The sequence below is a fragment of the Ailuropoda melanoleuca genome, chromosome 5 (genome assembly GCF_002007445.2).
Source record: "Ailuropoda melanoleuca isolate Jingjing chromosome 5, ASM200744v2, whole genome shotgun sequence".
Classification (NCBI taxonomy): Eukaryota; Metazoa; Chordata; class Mammalia; order Carnivora; family Ursidae; genus Ailuropoda; species Ailuropoda melanoleuca.
In genome coordinates, this window is record NC_048222.1 from 79,815,461 (window position 1) to 79,832,853 (window position 17,393).

Here is a 17,393-nt window from a genome sequence, read left to right on the forward strand (position 1 = left end):
TGGCTCAGGGTGTGATCCCGGCGTTATGGGATCGAGCCCCACATCAGGCTCCTCTGCTATGAGCCTGCTTCTTCCTCTCCCACTCCCCCTGCTTGTGTTCCCTCTCTCGCTGGCTGCTCTATCTCTGTCAAATAAATAAATAAAATCTTTAAAAAAAATAATAAAATAAAATAAAATGCAGATCTGTTTAGCAATCTCTTTGTTTCACAGTTTTATTACAAGCCAAGCTTTCTTCTTCCATACCTCAAGTGTCATATCAAGGTAGTTTCCTCAATAAGGCATTTTCTATCCCTGAGAGGAACTCTGGCACCAGCTGCTAAAACAATAACCTTTCACCTCAGTACTTAAAGATGGTTTAAATGTGGGAGGAGAGAACTTAAAGGAATTATGTCTGTTGCTTCTATTTTCTCAGCGAATATGAGATATGCTCTTCTGTTGAGGTAGGGATGGGTCTAGGAGAGATCTGACAGCTAAGGTGAGGGATTCTGTCAATAGAAATTTACCAGGTTTCTAAACTATGATAAAACACCATATTTACATGAATGATTCCTTAAACTAAGCCTACAAACTTGTAGAATTGATTTTCTTGTTGGAGATGGATTATTCAGTTTACTGAGTGCTCTGGTCAATATGAGAAAAGTAGAAAAAGCAACGGAGAAGGAAAGAGTTAGCATAAGTAAACTAAAGTCAGGATAATGGAGATCATAGTCCTTGCTAATCCTTTCTCTCCCCCAATACAGGCATGAATACATACATGCTTAGCAGTCTTGGCATTGCACTGGTGCTAGATAGCTGTTCATCTTGCAGCTGAAAAAGGATAAAGGCGTCACATTAGTTATTTGTTGTCCCATAACAAATGAACTCAAATATAGTAATTTAAAACACAACTACTTATTATCTCTCAGTTTCTGCAGGTCAAGAACTTGGGAGCAACTTAGCTGGGTGGTTCTGTCTCAGGATCTTTCATGGGCTGCATCATCCGAAGGCCAGACTGGGGCTGGATGATCTGCTCCCAATCCCATTCACATGGCTGCTGGCTGGAAGCTTCAGTTCCTCACCGCATGGGCCTCTCTATAGTGTTGCTCATGACATGGCCTCTAGCTTCTTTCAGAGTGAGTGATTGAAGAAAGAAAACCACCACAGTGAAAGCTGAAATGCTTTCTAGAACTTAATCTCAGGACTGACGTACCATCATTTCTGCAGTGTTCCATTGATCACATAGATCATCTGTGGTACAGTGTGAAGGGGACTACACAAGGGTGTGAATACTAGGGGCACAGATCACTGGGGACATTTTGGAGGCTGGTTACCTCAGGAGTCTTTCCAAAAACATTGTGTGTGTGTGTTTGTGTGTGTGCGTGCGCACGTGTGAGTTCATACCTTAAAATGCCACGAAGGGGGTGTAGTTGGTTAGCTGACTTCTGGATTTAATAAAATTAGGACTGGTAAAATAACAATTGGTGGGGGGGCATCAAAATAAGTATGTCTCAGTATTTTGTCATGGAGGGAAGATTTTTGAAAAGCTGCCATTTACCATCACTTCTATTTTATAAAAAGAAATTTTAACATAAGAAAGGGGAAAGGAGATAATCTCAAAATAAAGGACAATCTTTAAATTGAATAAATTTAGCTTTATTAAAAGCTCAATAAGTTGCCTTTGCTTTTCTCATTTAACTGTGGACTGACAAAAATTTCATCCTATCTTGGTCCACAGACTGTCATTCAGGAACTACTAAGAACAGACATGGAATCTTCTAGTACCTTTAGAGATGACTACGAGAATCATGTAGAAACATAATCCACTCAAAGTAAGTGCAAGAAGTTGAAATTGTTGATAAAGATAGCAATTTTATAAAATTATGCTTGTGAGCTAGAAGGGAGCCACAGAACTGGCAAATATTTATCAGTTTTTGTGTTTTGTTGCTATTAATTTGTGTTCCTACCAATATTTAGATATTTATTATTTAAGCTAATTAAAGGTGAAATATAAAAAAATTGAACATCATTGCAGCATATTTAAATGTACATAAAAGTAATACAAATGCATGGTGGTGTTTGAACTTTTAAAGTATTTTCATATTTAGTATATTTTATATATAGTTAACATATTTTTGGATTATTTGCATTATTTATTGCATTCATCCTTTTTCTAAATAATCACCTCTTCATTTTATAGGTATGCATGTCTTTGTAACCCACACAGTGTTATTATTTGTGTCCCTTATTACAGAAGAGGAGCTATCTGGGGGTGCTGACTGGCTCAGTTGGCAGAGCACATGACTCTTGATCTTGGGGTTGTGGGTTCAAGCCCATGTTGAGTGTAGAGAGTACTTAAAAATAAAATATTAAAAAAAGAGATGAAGTATCTGACACTATCCATTAGAGGTAAACTTTGGATTGTTAGTTGTGGCCCCAGAATTGATGGATTTGTAGAAATGTCACATTTTCATCTGTGTTTCATTTTTGACGTATGGCATAGTGTTTGCAAGACTGAAGGTATGGACTGCGGAAGGGATCAATGAATAGCTTGTTCTGGTATTGACTGGATCCCACTAGAATCATGTTCTTCTCATTTAGGTTGAGAATTAAACTTGAGCAATATTTAGGAAAATAGTGAAAAACTTTCTCTTCAATAAAATCTTATTGTAAAGATTCCTGAGTTGGTTTAAAGCCCACACATTTTTCTCCTGATAATCTGTTTGGTAGAAACTACTGTTTTTTTGTTTGTCTTTTGTTTTTTCAAATATACATGAGCTCCATGTTATTTCTAAGTTATATATATTTTTAAAGTTTTAAAAAGTTTTTTTTAGCATTATTACTTTTACAAATTATGCTTTCAATTTTGATTTAATAACCAAATTGGTTAACTAAGAAATTAATTGAGGTTCTGTAAGTACTTCTATGACATTTTGCCAATTTTCAATTGGAATGCTTTGTTTACTTGAGGTATTTTTATTTTTTTTTATTTTTTATTTTTTAATTTTTTTTAATTTTTTTAAAAGATTTTATTTATTTATTCGACAGAGATAGAGACAGCCAGCGAGAGAGGGAACACAAGCAGGGGGAGTGGAAGAGGAAGAAGCAGGCTCATAGCGTAGGAGCCTGATGTGGGGCTCGATCCCACAACGCCGGGATCATGCCCTGAGCCGAAGGCAGACGCTTAACCGCTGTGCCACCCAGGCGCCCCTACTTGAGGTATTTTTAAGTGAAAGTAGTGAGCATTTGATTTTTTGAATCTCTGGGGAGCTTTTTTAGTGTAAGGACAATGCTGAAGTCATAGAGCTGCATGTAGTGTGGCATTGGAACTCAGCTGTCAGTGCTCTCCCTAATTTTTCTTCTTTTTTTCTGGTTACAACTCTTATTATGCTAAATTCTGCACACACTCAGACATGCCATGTTGTGGCATGCTGTGTCTAACTGAGCGCATTTTTGCTACTCATTAGCATAATTTAGGGTAAATGTTAGGTGCCTGTGTTTTTGCTGTGAGGGAACGTGTGTATCATTATTTGGAACTTCTAGGAGCAAGCTTAGGAAATTTTGATGGCATTTTGATATCTACTGATTGTCAAACATGACTGTCCCTGCAAAGCTCTGCTGATGTGGTGGGGAGAGAATAAGAAGTCACAGAGGAGTCAGCGCTTGAAGGAAGAAGGGACCTTAGAGACAGATACATTATATTTTAGGGATGACAGCTAATTTTTAGAATGTTAAGTGGTCATTACAGATTACATGTCTTATGTAGAAAACAGGTTTGAGCCAGGCTAAGCTTCCTAATGAATGTGAAACTAGTACAAAATTTCTTTTTCACAACCACATACAAGGTAGTGATGACCTGAGGCAAGGAATTAACAATCTTTTTTTTTTTTTAAAGACTTTATTTATTTGAGAGAGAGAGAGAGAGAGTGAGAGAAAGAGAGCACGAACACGGGGGAGGGGGAGAATCAGGCTCCCCGTGGAGCAGGGAGCCAGACGAGGGGCTCGATCCCAGGACCCTGGGATCATGACCTGAGTGAGCCAAAGGCAGACGCTTGACTGAACCACCCAGGCGCCTCAAGAAATCATTTTTTTTTGACAGTAATGTGTGCTTTGTTTTGGAGGTGATGTTAACTCAGTGTTCTTATTACAAATTATTTGCAAGCCATCCAAACTGTTCCAGGTTTTGCCAGATGAAAAACGGCCTCTTTTAAAAGGTAACATGAAAGCCAGGACTTTCAAAGTGAGCCACTTAGCAGGCTGGTGAGTGCTATCCATGGAGCCTCAGAAGTTGACCTTTCGTCTTTTTGGCATTGAAGGACCAAAGAAAAGAGTAACCTTGGAACTCCAATCTAGAAATTGTCATGCATTGTTCTAATTATAAGCCACAAAATTGCTCAATCATTTATATATAGAAAAGATCTTGAATAGTGGCTGTCAGCACTTTCCTTTAAAATCAAAGCACTACAGACAGAACAAGTTCTTATCTGACTTAAACTCACTGATAATTCCTGAATCATACCTTTTGAAGGTTGCTGGGGGTCACCAGTGGCTTGCTGGTGATTGATCTGGAAGCCTTGCTGAGTGGATTGTGGGTCTGGCAGCCATCTTCATGGAAACTGATGACCAGCTCCTCTCTCCCTCTAAGACTTGAAGTTAACTTTTATCGATTTCTCTTTCCATAAGAGTAAACCCCCCTTCTCCTGGATATTAACATTTTGGGAAAAATAGGTAATCAATGGGGATCTTCTAAGGGAATTCTTTACTGAAAGCTATAAAATAAATTTTCTGGTATAACAACACAGTCTCGTTAGTGTAATCTGTCACACTACATGCATTTTCTATTTCTCTAACAGCTACAACTCAAAGTATAATTCCCTTGTGAAAGAAAGAAATACCAACTTCTTAGGCAGCCAATCTTTCAATTTTTTGTACCATTTCTACATTTGAACTCATTGAATAGAAACAGATGCCTCCGTTAAATCCATTGATGCAACATACTATTCCCATTGCCATTCCTAGCATTTCTCTTGCACTGCAGTGTAGTAGAGTTGTTAAGATTTCAGGTTCTGGAGTCAGACTATGTGGGTCCAAATCCTGGCACCACCACTGACCAGCTGTGTGATTTGGACAAGTTACATAACCTCTATGGGCTTCAGTTTTCTCAACTGTAAAATGGGAATCATAATAGTACATACTATGTAGTGTTGTTAAAGGGACTAAATGAGATAATACATTCCACAAATAGAAACGTATTCACATCAGCTTAAATAAGTAAGGTTTTCTTTTCTTTCTTTCCTATTTTTAAAAAAAGATTATTTATTTATTTATTTATTTATTTATTTATTTATTTATTTATTTAACAGAGAGAGACAGCCAGTGAGAGAGGGAACACAGCAGGGGGAGTGGGAGAGGAAGAAGCAGGCTCCTAGTGGAGGAGCCTGATGTGGGGCTCGATCCCAGAGCACCGGGATCACGCCCTGAGCCGAAGGCAGACGCTTAATGACTGTGCCACCCAGGCGCCCCTCTTTCCTATTTTTAATAGCAAGTCTACGTGAGCAATCCCATGGATACCCAGTGACAGCTGGGAGATATATGACCAGAGCTGGAGAGTGAGCAGCCTCTGAGGCTTGTCCCTCCATCTCCCATAGGCTTGTTTGCTTCCTTCTGTGTGTTGGCTCTGTTTTCTGCAGACCAGCATTCTTGGCTTATCTCTGTGCCTATGTCCAGAAATTCTTTCCTCCAAGTCCATACAATTTATTAGATGAAGCTTTCTTATCACCTGACTCCTGCTCCCAGGTTTCCAGATGAGAAGTCCAATGAGCTGGGGCTGGAAGGGATGAAGCCTTGCGGTAAGAATGGTGGCCATTTTCAAAGGCTGAGAGTGGCTTGGGGTCCCTGAGGAGGTGGTGTAATGGTGGGGGTGGGGTGGCAATAATTGGCAATTCTAGGATATTCATAGTGACAATGTTCCAGGGTGCTTAACGGCTCCTTGTTTTAAGCATGAATTACTTATTTGAAAAAATCTTTTTATTGAAGGACAATATGCATATAGAAAAAGACACTAACATAAGTGTACAACTTGATGAATTTTGACAAACTGATAACCGGTGTAAGCAGCATGCAGCTCAAGAAACAGAGCGTGACCAGCAAAAGTAGCTCCTTTTGCTCCCCTCTGGTCACTGCTCCTTATGGATAGATTAGTTTTGCCTGTTTTGATACTTTGTATAAATGGAATCATAGCCTATGTACTTTTTCGTGTCTGGTTTCTTTTGCTTAACATTGTTTGTGAGATTCATCAGTATTGTATATATTTGTAGGCATTCTCATTGCTGTAAAGTATTCATTTGGGTGAATATACTATACTTTGTTGATCTAGCCTATCACTGATGGATGTGCAGGTTGTTTTCTGTTTCTGTTTATTCCTCATGGTGCTGTTGTGAATTTGTTTTGTTGACCATGCACACATTACTACTGATTACTTTTACCACCACAGGCTCTTGCAGGGTGTGCTGAATTATTTTCCATTACATATAATTGAATCGAGGGTCTCTTATGGGTGAATAGTGTTATGCTTTTTATCTGGTGATTTCTTATCTTTTTATGTTATGAGTTTCATGATGTGAGGGTAGGGTTATGTTTTAAACATTTTGCATACATGCGTAAAACCCTGCATATATTTTGAGAGGGTGTTCAACTATTTGTTGTTGGAATGAATGAATAAACAAATAAACAATGCTGTATGCCTTTTCCTTTTCTGGGAACATGCCTTATTTATAGCAGAGGCTCTAATTACTGTATTTAGACAAGGCTGACCTGCTGCTTAGCCAAAGCTGATTGATCAAGGGGTCAACACGGGACCCAAGCCAGGACAATCATGTCTCCTTTCCAGGAATTTAAAATCTGGAACAGAAAGAGGGAGAATGGGCATTGCAGAGTCCCTATGACTGTGCTCTAGAGAGAAGACCCATAGGTTCCTGCCGTTTGGTACCAAAGGAACACTGGGTTCCTTGAAGCATATAAAGATCTGTATATATGACAGTTAAATAACAATGCAAAATGATTTGATTGAGTTCCAAAATGCAAAGTAGAAACAATAAATGCTGTAAAAGGTCACAATGTGGAGAGATCAGTGAAGACTAGCATCATTGCATATCCTGCTGTCTTGGCTTTCTTTATTGAGGGCGGCTACTGTGAATGTGATTGTGTTTTCTAAGCCAGAAATTGCAGAGTTAAGGCAACAGCCTAAGAGAGGAATAACGAGGACTTGGATCAGGGAACCAAGTGTGGGATTGCAGAGAAGAGGTGGTAGAGATCCTATGGTGAAACTGTTAAGTCTTAGAAACTAATTTAATGTGAGGGTAAAGAGAGAAATCAAGAGGTGCCAGGTTTTGAGTTTCTATGTTAAGAAAGGTAATGGTAGCACATTGTAAGTAAGGTCATCTGAGGAGAGCACAGGGGGAGAGGGTTAAAATGAGTTCAGTGTAGAATATATTAAGTTTAAAGTCCTGGTGAGACAATCAGATTCTTCTGGTCAAGAATACTGGCTTTGGAGTTCAGAGGACTTGGAGTTCCATTTGTACTTTGCACCCTACTCTGTGATCTTGGGCACCTTAAGTCTCAGCTCCCCGTTTATACACTGATAGATCCCTATAAGGATTAAAATGAGACAATGCCTATAATGGGTTTAACTTATTGCTTGGCTATTAAGTATTCATAAAATATATATTAATAGGATGATGATGATGTGCTGATGTCTGGAGTGCAGCTTGAAGACAGGGACCGTAATGCTGCAGGGAGGAATCTGCTTAGAGGTGCATGCACGTGATGCAAGGGAGCTGTTGATATTGGCCACAAAGACAGTGTGGAGAGGAATCAGAAAGTAGCCCGTCATATCTTTTAAGGGAACAATACCTCTTAGGAGTCAGGAGAAGGAGTGGAGTCAGAGGATGAGACTGAGCTACAACTGTTTGAGAGGAAGAAGGAGAAGCGAGAGAGGCCAGGCTCAAAAGATCCAAAAGAGGGGGTGCCGGGATGGCCCAGTCGTTAAGTGCCTGCCTTCGGCTCAGGGCGTGATCCCAGAGTTCTGGGATCAAGCCCCACATCGGGCTCCTCTGCTGGGAGCCTGCTTCTTCCTCTTCCACTCCCTCTGCCTGTGTTCCCTCTCTCGCTGGCTGTCTCTCTCTCTGTCGAACAAATAAATAAAATCTTTAAAAAAAAAAAAAAAAGATCCAAAAGAGGATGGTTAGCACCCAGGGCTCCAGTGAAGTCGAGGATACACCAAATTTTGGTTGGGTATCCTTTTTCTTTTTTTTTAATAAATATTTTATTTATTTATTTGACACAGAGAGAGAGCGAGCACAAGCAGGGGGAACAGCAGAGGAAAAGGGAGAAGCAGGCTCGATCCCACAACTCTGTGATCGTGACCTGAGCCTAAGGCAGAGGCTTAACTATCTGAGCCACCCAGGCGCCCCTCCTTTTTCTTCTTAAAGTTGGACTATCCTAAACGTCAAAGAAATCAACCACAGGGACAGCAATGTGTTAAGTCACTCAGATGTGTAGGAGACATTTAGGCTGAGTCCTCCAGGTAGCAGCTATCTGCAGGTCCTCTCTTGTCAGCGTGAAGATGAACCAATACCTGGTAATTCTTACCGCGGCTTCTGCGCGTCTCCTCCCACACTGCCAGACTTCTGCCTGCTGCCACAGAGCTCTGGAGAAGAGCCAAGAAGATGAACTGTTTATAAAAAGAGAGAGAAAGAAAGGAAAAAAGACAACTTTAGATTATTCAGGGTATTTGTGGAAGTCTTTCTCATTTTCATTTCCTGGAATGTTTCTGATTTTAAAAAATCTGCTTCCCGGGGTGCCGGGGTGGCTCAGTCGTTAAGCGTCTGTCTTCGGCTCAGGCCGTGATCCTGGAGTTCTGGAATCGAGCCCCACATCAGGCTCCTCTGCTGAAAGCCTGCTTCTTCCTCTCCCACTCCCCCTGCCTGTGTTCCCTCTCTCGCTGGCTGTCTCTCTCTGTCAAATAAATAAATCAATCTTAAAAAAAAAAAAAAAATCTCCTTCCCCTCTCCCTTTCCTGAACACACTGGTAAAAGTTAGAAAGGTTTTTGTGCATACATGATGGTGGTAGGACTTTGAATATTTGTTCATAGTGATAAATTATTACCATAAAGTAATAAAGGTGAGGAAAACAGTGAGGTATGAGGAGAAAGGGAAATAGGGGTGAGTAAGAAGGTGTCAGGAAAGAAGAAAAAGGAGGATCAGAAAGAGGAACGAAGGGTGTGTTCTGGAAAGCAGTTTGCTAGGTTTTCTAAAGTTTTGTTTTGCGGATGGAATCCTGAGCTCAAACTGTCCCCTGTGGGAAACTAATCAATCTTAAGTGTTTTCTCGGCCTCCTTCCTAGAGCGTGGGCCTGGGCTCCACCAGGAAGGGTGTATGGATGGGAAATGGCAGCTGTGGGGCTGTCTTTGGGTGTGCAGGTCCGGAGAGCGCCAGACCACCCACGCACAAGGCAAGGAGCTGGCCCCGGGCCCTCCCCGGCTACTCCAGGTTCTGGTGTGTTTTGGGTTCCCCGCTCAGGAAATCCTGGAGTAGAAGCCCTGCCCATTTCGTGATTAAAACATATTAAGAAAATGTTAAAGCACATTTGACCTTAGATACTATTGCATTTGTAGATTTTAAATAATGTTTAAACTCCTTCTTGAGTTAACAGTAATGATCAGGTGTGTCTTTTAGGATTGGTAGAGTTCCTTCGCCCACCCCCATTGTTTTCAGTTACCCAAAAAGTCTTGTCCTGACTTTGCAGGTGTGAGAGGGTCTCTTGGGATTGTGGAATAGGGGCACGTTAAGGTTCACAAGGATTAGCTCTTCAATACTTCAACGGTATTGCTTCTTCCTCGTTTTGGTTGATCTTGCCACACGACTCTATTGTTTTTGTAAAGCCCCGGGGTTTTTTGTTGTTGTTTGTTTTGTTAAGCATCCAAGCTGCCTGGCTTTTTCTTTGTTGTTAAATATTCAAAGTGTTTGAAAACTCCAGACCATTGCTGGGGACGGTCAGCTCTTTTAGGAAGGCCTTTTCTACCGATATGGGTTTCTTTTTGGACTTGGCTTTCCCCGGGCCCGCTGGAAGCGGGTCCCACCCCGTTCCAGAACTGTCGGAGGCATTCTCTCTGCACTCCCTAGGTAGGTTTCTCTAAAGGGCGAGGGGCATTTGTAGGGCGCTGGTGTGAGGGCTCGGGGGGGGGGGGGGGCCNGGGGCCCGTCGCGTCCTTTCTTCCCGCTCGCCCGGCTGGCCGCCCTCACCCTCGCCCTCGCTTTCGCCGCGCGTTTCCCACAATCCCCGGCGCTGCCGCCGCTGCCGCCGCCGCGGCTCCGGGACTCTAGCGAACTCTGCGGCGGAGTCCGAGGCCTCGGCGACCCTTCGGGCGCTGTCCGGAAAGTCGCGACCGCCCCCGCCTCCCGGGCTCGCGAGCGCCCAGGTTCGGCCATTTCCGGCCCGGCGCACTTCGGCAAGTTCCGCAGTCGCTTGTCGGAAATGGCTGCCTGCCGGCAGGGGGAGCGAAGGATCAGGCGCGGCCTGGAAGGCGGGCGGCAGGCGGCGAGAGCGGCTCTTGGGTACCCGAGTTTCGCGCAGGCGGCGGCGGCTCGTCCCTGAACTGGAAGCCGGTCGGACTCCCGGCGACGGTAGCGGCGGCGGCTGGAGCTCCGAGCAGCCGGGGGCGGCGGCCCGGAAGCGCCTGTGGTAGATCGCGGGGCTGGCCCCGAGCGCTGGGCACCGGGCGGGCGGTAGGGACCGGGTCGGGCAGTGCCGGGGCCGCGGGAGCCCCGGGGAGGCTGCCTCCCAGCGCGGCGGGGGCGTGCAGCCTCGGAGTAGGCCTTCCCAGCCGTCTCGGGGGCGTGGGGAGAGGACCTCCAGGGCTTTGGCCACCAGCGAGGAGGGGTAACCGGGCTACGGGGGCTCTCAACGCGACCCTCTCTCCTCCCCAGCGCCCCTTGTAGCCCCAGTTTAGGTTGCCGCGTACCCACCTCCACCTTTATTCTGGAAGCTCGGCTTCAGCTGTGCAGCCTCTTCTGCTGCTTAAGCCCTCCACCCTTCCTTTGCCCCCATGTGTTTGTCCAGCTGCTTGGGTAAGAGCATCTTCTGCCGACGAAGGGGCAGCCCGGTTCTGCCCCCCTCCCATGTTCCCGGTGCACACACTCCCACCATCTGCTTTGCGCTGCGTTCAGATACAGCCGCCTGCAGCTGCTCCTCATTTGGTTCTTTTCACCGGGTTCACCTTCTTTGATCGTAAGCCCGCAGTCAGAATAGCCACTTCTTGTCCGAGGGCCCAGGTGCCTCTGTTCTCTGCAAATGGGACCGTTGCGCCCAGGCCCAGCTCTGTAGCGATGGGCCTGGTGCTGCCTGGGCAGGAGAGGGGCTGCGGAGTGCATGTCTGCACTACTGAAATCTTAGCCGGGTGACCCGACTCGCGCGCTGCAGGGGACAGTACAAATCCCGAGTCCTTTGAAGATCAGGCAGGGCTGCCAGACTGCAGATAGTGTGTTTATCTATTCTCCACATTGAGCCGGTGGTTCAGTTCCTTTTGTATATCTGTAGCTCTCAAAAGACTTGAATTTGGTGAATCTGGACTTCTTTTCTTTCTTTTTAAAAGATTCTAAGGGCTTCGTCAAGTCCTCTTAGTTCAACTCCTATGGAGGAGGAGGAAATGCAGAACAGCATATGTCCATTTTTCCCCCATATGTGATTTACTTAAGAGGTGTCTTTAGAAGTTCTTCCCCTCACTTTGTCCTATTTTTCCTCTAATTTGGGTAGCTTCAGTTTTGAAGGCTGGATTCCCCATGTTTTCTTTTGTTTTAAAAAGATCTTTGTGTGTTGTGGTCATGGAGACTCTGCATTTTTCCCTGTTTTGCTTGATTATTCTCGCACTCTATCCAGTTATTACACAGTATATCCGGAGTGCCTGGGATAGTAACCTGTGGGGCCTTGATAGTCTTGAGTGAAGCTAAGCATTCTCAACAACTTATTTAGCAGGGGGACTTTTAAATATTTCCTGATGAAAGAAAGGCTGTTATCTAAACTCTTATTTGGTGAGTTAAAAATACCTTATCCTGTGGGAATTTCCTCATCTTCCACGTCTGGGGGAGCCTGAGAAAACATAAGTACTCAAAAGTATGTGGGAAACTGGCTTAAATGCTTTCTAGAGGAGAATTAGAATTGTAGATCGTTGGAATCTTGAAATATTTATTTAATACCTGAAGATATGGTCAGTGCTCTCAGGGGGTATGCCTACTAACCAAACTGTCAAGAGTGTGTCTTCATTCCTTCATCTTTCTCTCCATTTTCTAGGGAAAAAACTGGCGTTAAATGTTTGGCATGTCGTTGGAATCTCTTAATGATTAAGCCTCAGAGTTTTAACCTATGAATTAAAAGACTTTAAATGAACAGGTTAGAGAGAAATGAGGTGGGGATTAAGCCTGAGTAGTGGACTTCTAGGACACAGTGGAGGGTTCAAAGGATGGTTGGAGGCTGTCAGAAGAATGTGGGGATTAGATAAGGACATGCCCTTTCCCTCTGGGCACTAGGCTGTTGAGTGAAAAGTCATTGAGGGGTAGTGCCGGAGTGAGGTGGTGGCAAGGCAAGGTGTGTGTATGTGGTTCCTATCTGAAGTGAGACTGACAAATAATGCCCTGGAGGAGGGTTGGAAATATTGCCTGAAATAGAAGTAGAGTCAGGTATTAGGAAAATGAAGATCCCTCTAGATCTGTTGGTAGAGATTTGAGTGTCTTTGCATGTGATAACTTCAGAGTGAGGCAAGGAATATGAATCTTTCATAAAGTCCTAAAACTGCACTTATTTCTGCTTGATATTAAGTTTATATCAAAATTTGTGTTAGCATATTTATTTCCATTTTACTTTTATTCCCTCTTAATTTTTGGTAACTTTTTTGAAAACCTGTAATGATGGGATAACTAAGAGACAGAGGATTTTTCAGGGGCGCCTGGGTGGCACAGCGGTTAAGCATCTGCCTGCCTTCGGCTCAGGGCGTGATCCTGGCGTTATGGGATCGAGCCCCACATCAGGCTCCTCCGCTATGAGCCTGCTTCTTCCTCTCCCACTCCCCCTGCTTGTGTTCCCTCTCTCGCTGGCTGTCTCTATCTCTGTCGAAAGAGACAGAGGATTTTTCATGCATTTGTATGTTCCATGAAAATACACATGGGAGTTTGAGAACTTATAAGGGACAGAGGTAGGTTCACCTATAAGCATGATCTTTTCCTGCCTGAACCAGACCCACACTCCTTGTACATTGGGAATTTTTCACATCTCTTTGGTGATGTTACTAGGTGGAAGAGAGGCAGTATTAGAAATTTTGTAATCTTAAGTGTGTAAGAGGAATATGGAGTCTCCATTTAGTGAACGTTTACCTCCCGTACACTCAGGCCGTAATGTTGAGTGTGGGATTTTGCTCACATGCATCAAAATGACCCGGTAAAATCGTAGGGATGGAGCCATAGGAAGATGAACTATGTCTTACCATTCAGCCACCTGTGTGGTTTGTAACCTAAGAGTACTTTTACAGAAAAGTAGGTAAACTTTTTCTGTAAAGGACCAGATAGTAACTGTTTTAGGTTTTGCAGCTGTTCAGCTCTGCTGTTGTGGAGTGAAAGCAGCATATACATGATATATATATATATATATATTATATATACAATAAATACATACAGTAGTACATACATATAATCCATAACTGAATGAGCAAGGCTGTGTTCCAGTGTAACTTTATTTACAAAGCAGGCAGCTGGCTGTAGTTTACCAGTGCCTGTCCTCCTGCATCAGCCCCTCATACACATGTTGTTACTTTTGTGTATTCCTCCACCAGTGCCCAAAACCTTTTATACTGATCAGTGATGTTAATGATTAACATCCTGGATGTTTGCTTTGGTGACTGTTTTCTCTGTTACCCTGTCTTCTTATATTGTCATCATTTTAACCTTGTTCTCCAACATTTAACATTTTTAAACATTTTATTTTTTTATTTTTTATATATTTTTTTAAATATTTTATTTATTTGACAGAGAGAGAGAGCACAAGTAGGCAGAGTGGCAGGCAGAGGGAGAGGGAGAAACAGGCTCTCCGCTGAGCAGAGAGCCTGACTAGGGGCTCGGTCCCAGGATGCTGGGATTATGACCTGAGCTGAACAGGCAGCCACTTAACCGAGACTGAGCCACCCAGGCGCCTCCATTTTTTAAACATTTTAAACCTTTTTTTCAACAAATGTTTGATATTCTGTGGGGGGAGATGAATTAGATTGGGAATATACTCTTAGCTTGTGTAATAAAAGAAATACATAAATACCTTATGGCAGGTTGCAATAATGTCTTAATTACTATAGTTCTTTGCCATCATACAGTACTTTCATATATTTCCTTTTTCGTTACATGGGTTTTGATCTTTACAGTAACTCCAAGAGATAGGAGGCTGAATGTTAACACCATACCTTCTTTTGAGGGGGAAGGAAGGTAAGAAAAAAACTGAGATGTGGGGAGGTTTAGTTATTTGACCAAGGCCAGTGGTAGTAAGTGCAGAATTCTTGACCTGGCCAATACTACTTACTGACCTGTCTCCATTTGAATATGTACAATGACATGAACCTCCCTGGGTAGCCCATTCAAATTTGTAGACTAGTTTTCTTTTTCTTATTGAGGTGCAGTTGCATTTTAGGTAATTGTCGCATTTTAGGGCAGTGTAAAACAAGTCTCTATGACTTGTTCTTCTCTACGATAGTTCTTCAGATGTTGGAAGGTAGCCATCATGTTTTCACAAGACATGAATTGCAAACTGGTGTGCATGGGTCAAATGAGGACTGCACACATATCATTTGGCTGCCCAGCTTATGTAAAAACTTAAATTAGGAGTGGGCTTTTAGTATTGGGGAGATTTCACATAAAAATTTCTTTCTGGCTTTTCTTGAGAAAAAAAAAATTAGAGGATTCCGTGATACAGAGCTTGCATTTCTAACTGTAGTAATCTCCCTTAGATGCTAAATCTACTCTCCATTTTGCTAGTCTCTACCTGCTGACTTCACTCATTTACTTCACTTTGAGGGCTTCTGTAGTTGGTAAGATTGCTCTCCTTTTCCTAGGTCTTCTATTCCACAGGCTAAATATTCCCATTTCCTTCAAATGTTTCTTATTTGACAGTTTCAAATGCCCTCATCAGCTTCTTAGTCCTCTGCCCTCCATTTACTTTGTCAATGTCTGTCTTAAAAAGTGGACTCAGCACAGCTTATAGTAGTCAACATACAATGTCACCTTACAGAGTAGAGAGTAACCTTTACTCCTTTCCATTTGGACGCTAGGTTTAAAAAAAAATAACAGCAGAAAAACAAGTTGATAAGCTCTATCTTTCCCTAAGCAGTTCTGTTTTCTTGACTCCCTGAAATTATAGTCAACTGAAATCACAACTCCGTGTGTATGTGTATGCTACTGTTAAACCACATCATTTCCATGTAGTTTTGGGATCTAGTGCTGAACTTTGCCTTTATCTCTACTAAATTTCATCAGCTTGGATATTCCAGACTGATAAAATCTTTTTGTATCCTGAAGTTTTTTCCAGCCTTGACTTACTCTTCCCGCATGAGTTTTTTATGTCTGAAGTGGAGCTGTGAAATATAAAAGTACTGTGGCTTAGAAAGTAGTCGATGAGGACCCTGTTATTAATAGATTCAGAGGAAAATTAAGGGGGGGGGTCAAAGAAAGCATTATGCTTAAAATCTTGGAGGTGAAACAAATGGTCTTGAGAAGAGCCTTGCTGCCCTAAGTTGACATGTGGGTAATATTTTACCCCCCAGTAAAATAGATACGTGTGTGCTTTCTGTGTACTGGGTGGTTGTCAATCAGTGGGGTCCAAGAATCTGAAAGGATCTCTGAGGTCATTTAGTTCAGTCCTCTAATTTATGAGTTAAAAAAGGATAAGGAGCATATGAGTCAAGAAAGACAAGAAATTGTGAGGTTAGGGGACCTGATGACCAGACGGTAGAGAGAGGGACAGCAAAACTGGAGTCTCAAGTTGAATTCACCCATGAAGGTTGCAGTTGGATGCCTGAGTCATAAAGTGGATTTACGTATGACTTAGCACACTTTTTTTTTTTTTTTAAAGATTTTATTTATTTATTTGACAGAGACAGAGACAGCCAGTGAGAGAGGGAACACAAGCAGGGGGAGTGGGAGAGGAAGAAGCAGGCTCATAGCAGAGGAGCCTGACGTGGGGCTCGATCCCTCAACACATGGATCACGCCCTGAGCCGAAGGCAGACGCTTAACCGCTGTGCCACCCAGGCGCCCCGACTTAGCACACTTTTACTTCAGTTCTCTGTCTTATTCACAGCGTAAAATAAAAATCATGTTTTCTCGAGACAGGGAGACCTTAGAGAAATTAGTTTACACTCTAGGCACTTGCACATCAAGGTGACTGCTCCAGGAAGGTACTTTAGCAAAATCCATCTGAAGACCTTATTTTTGAAAACCTGTTTTTCAACCGCCTCCCTCCAGTATTGTGGAATCTGTATTTTTCCACTTTGTATTATGTTGTGAACATTTTCCAGTTTTATTTAAAATGATTGAAATGCTTATCGACAGCTTGATAGTCATTTTAATGACATGGATTTCATCATACTTGATCCTTAACCATGCTTCTAATTTTGAACGTTTAATTTGAATTTTTCTTTTTCTTTTTGCTATTAAAAAGAATACTGTGTTCACATGGAATACATTCCTAGAAGGTGAAATTGCTGAACATTTTTAAGACTTCTGTTACAAATGGCAGATGACTTTTCTGTTTACCTCCCCGCTGATTCAAGCAAGAGTACCTGCCACAGTGCGTAGCTGCCAGTGTAGTGCAGGGATGTACCGTACTTTGTTAAGTGGTATACTTTGTAATGTTGTAGTGTGAATATTCTTGAAGTTAAATCCTTTTTATCATTCATGATTCTTACCTAATAATAATTTCTGGAAGTGGAATTGTAGGTTTTGAGTGGAGGCACAGTTTCAGGGCATTTATCACTTAACTGTCAAATTGTGTTCCGGAGGTGTGCTAATTTTCACTCCCAGCACCAGAGTGTGGGGATGTTATCCTTGATCCTGGTTAGCACCATATATTATAATTTTACAATTCTTTGCTGATTTGTGCATGGAGAATGTCATTGTATCTTGTTTATATGTACATTTCTATGATTGCCAGGATAATTAATCATTTAAAACTATTTCTTATTTGGGCCCCTTCTTTTTGTATACTGGCACACCTCAGAGACATTGTAGTTTTGGTTCCAGATCACTGCAAAAATAAAGTAAATACCACAGTAAAGCAAGTCAGATGAATTTCTTTTCTTTCCGTGTGCATATAAAGGTTATGTTTACACTGCA

At 42.5% G+C, this 17,393-nt stretch overlaps 1 protein-coding gene across 9 annotated transcripts in view; it reads left to right on the forward strand.

Annotated features, from left to right (window-relative positions):
* EXTL3 (exostosin like glycosyltransferase 3) overlaps nt 1-17,393 on the forward strand; it is a 134,550-nt gene that overhangs the window by 41,957 nt on the left and 75,200 nt on the right. For 2 of the 9 annotated variants that reach the window (XM_019799294.2, XM_019799295.2), the window contains one exon: nt 1,715-1,808. The gene's annotated coding sequence lies outside the window, so the exon portion shown is untranslated. Of the gene's footprint in view, nt 1-1,714; nt 1,809-10,304; nt 10,762-17,393 lie in introns of those variants that run through there. The other 7 variants (XR_004625768.1, XM_034661352.1, XR_004625767.1 and 4 more) reach the window with 5 other exon arrangements.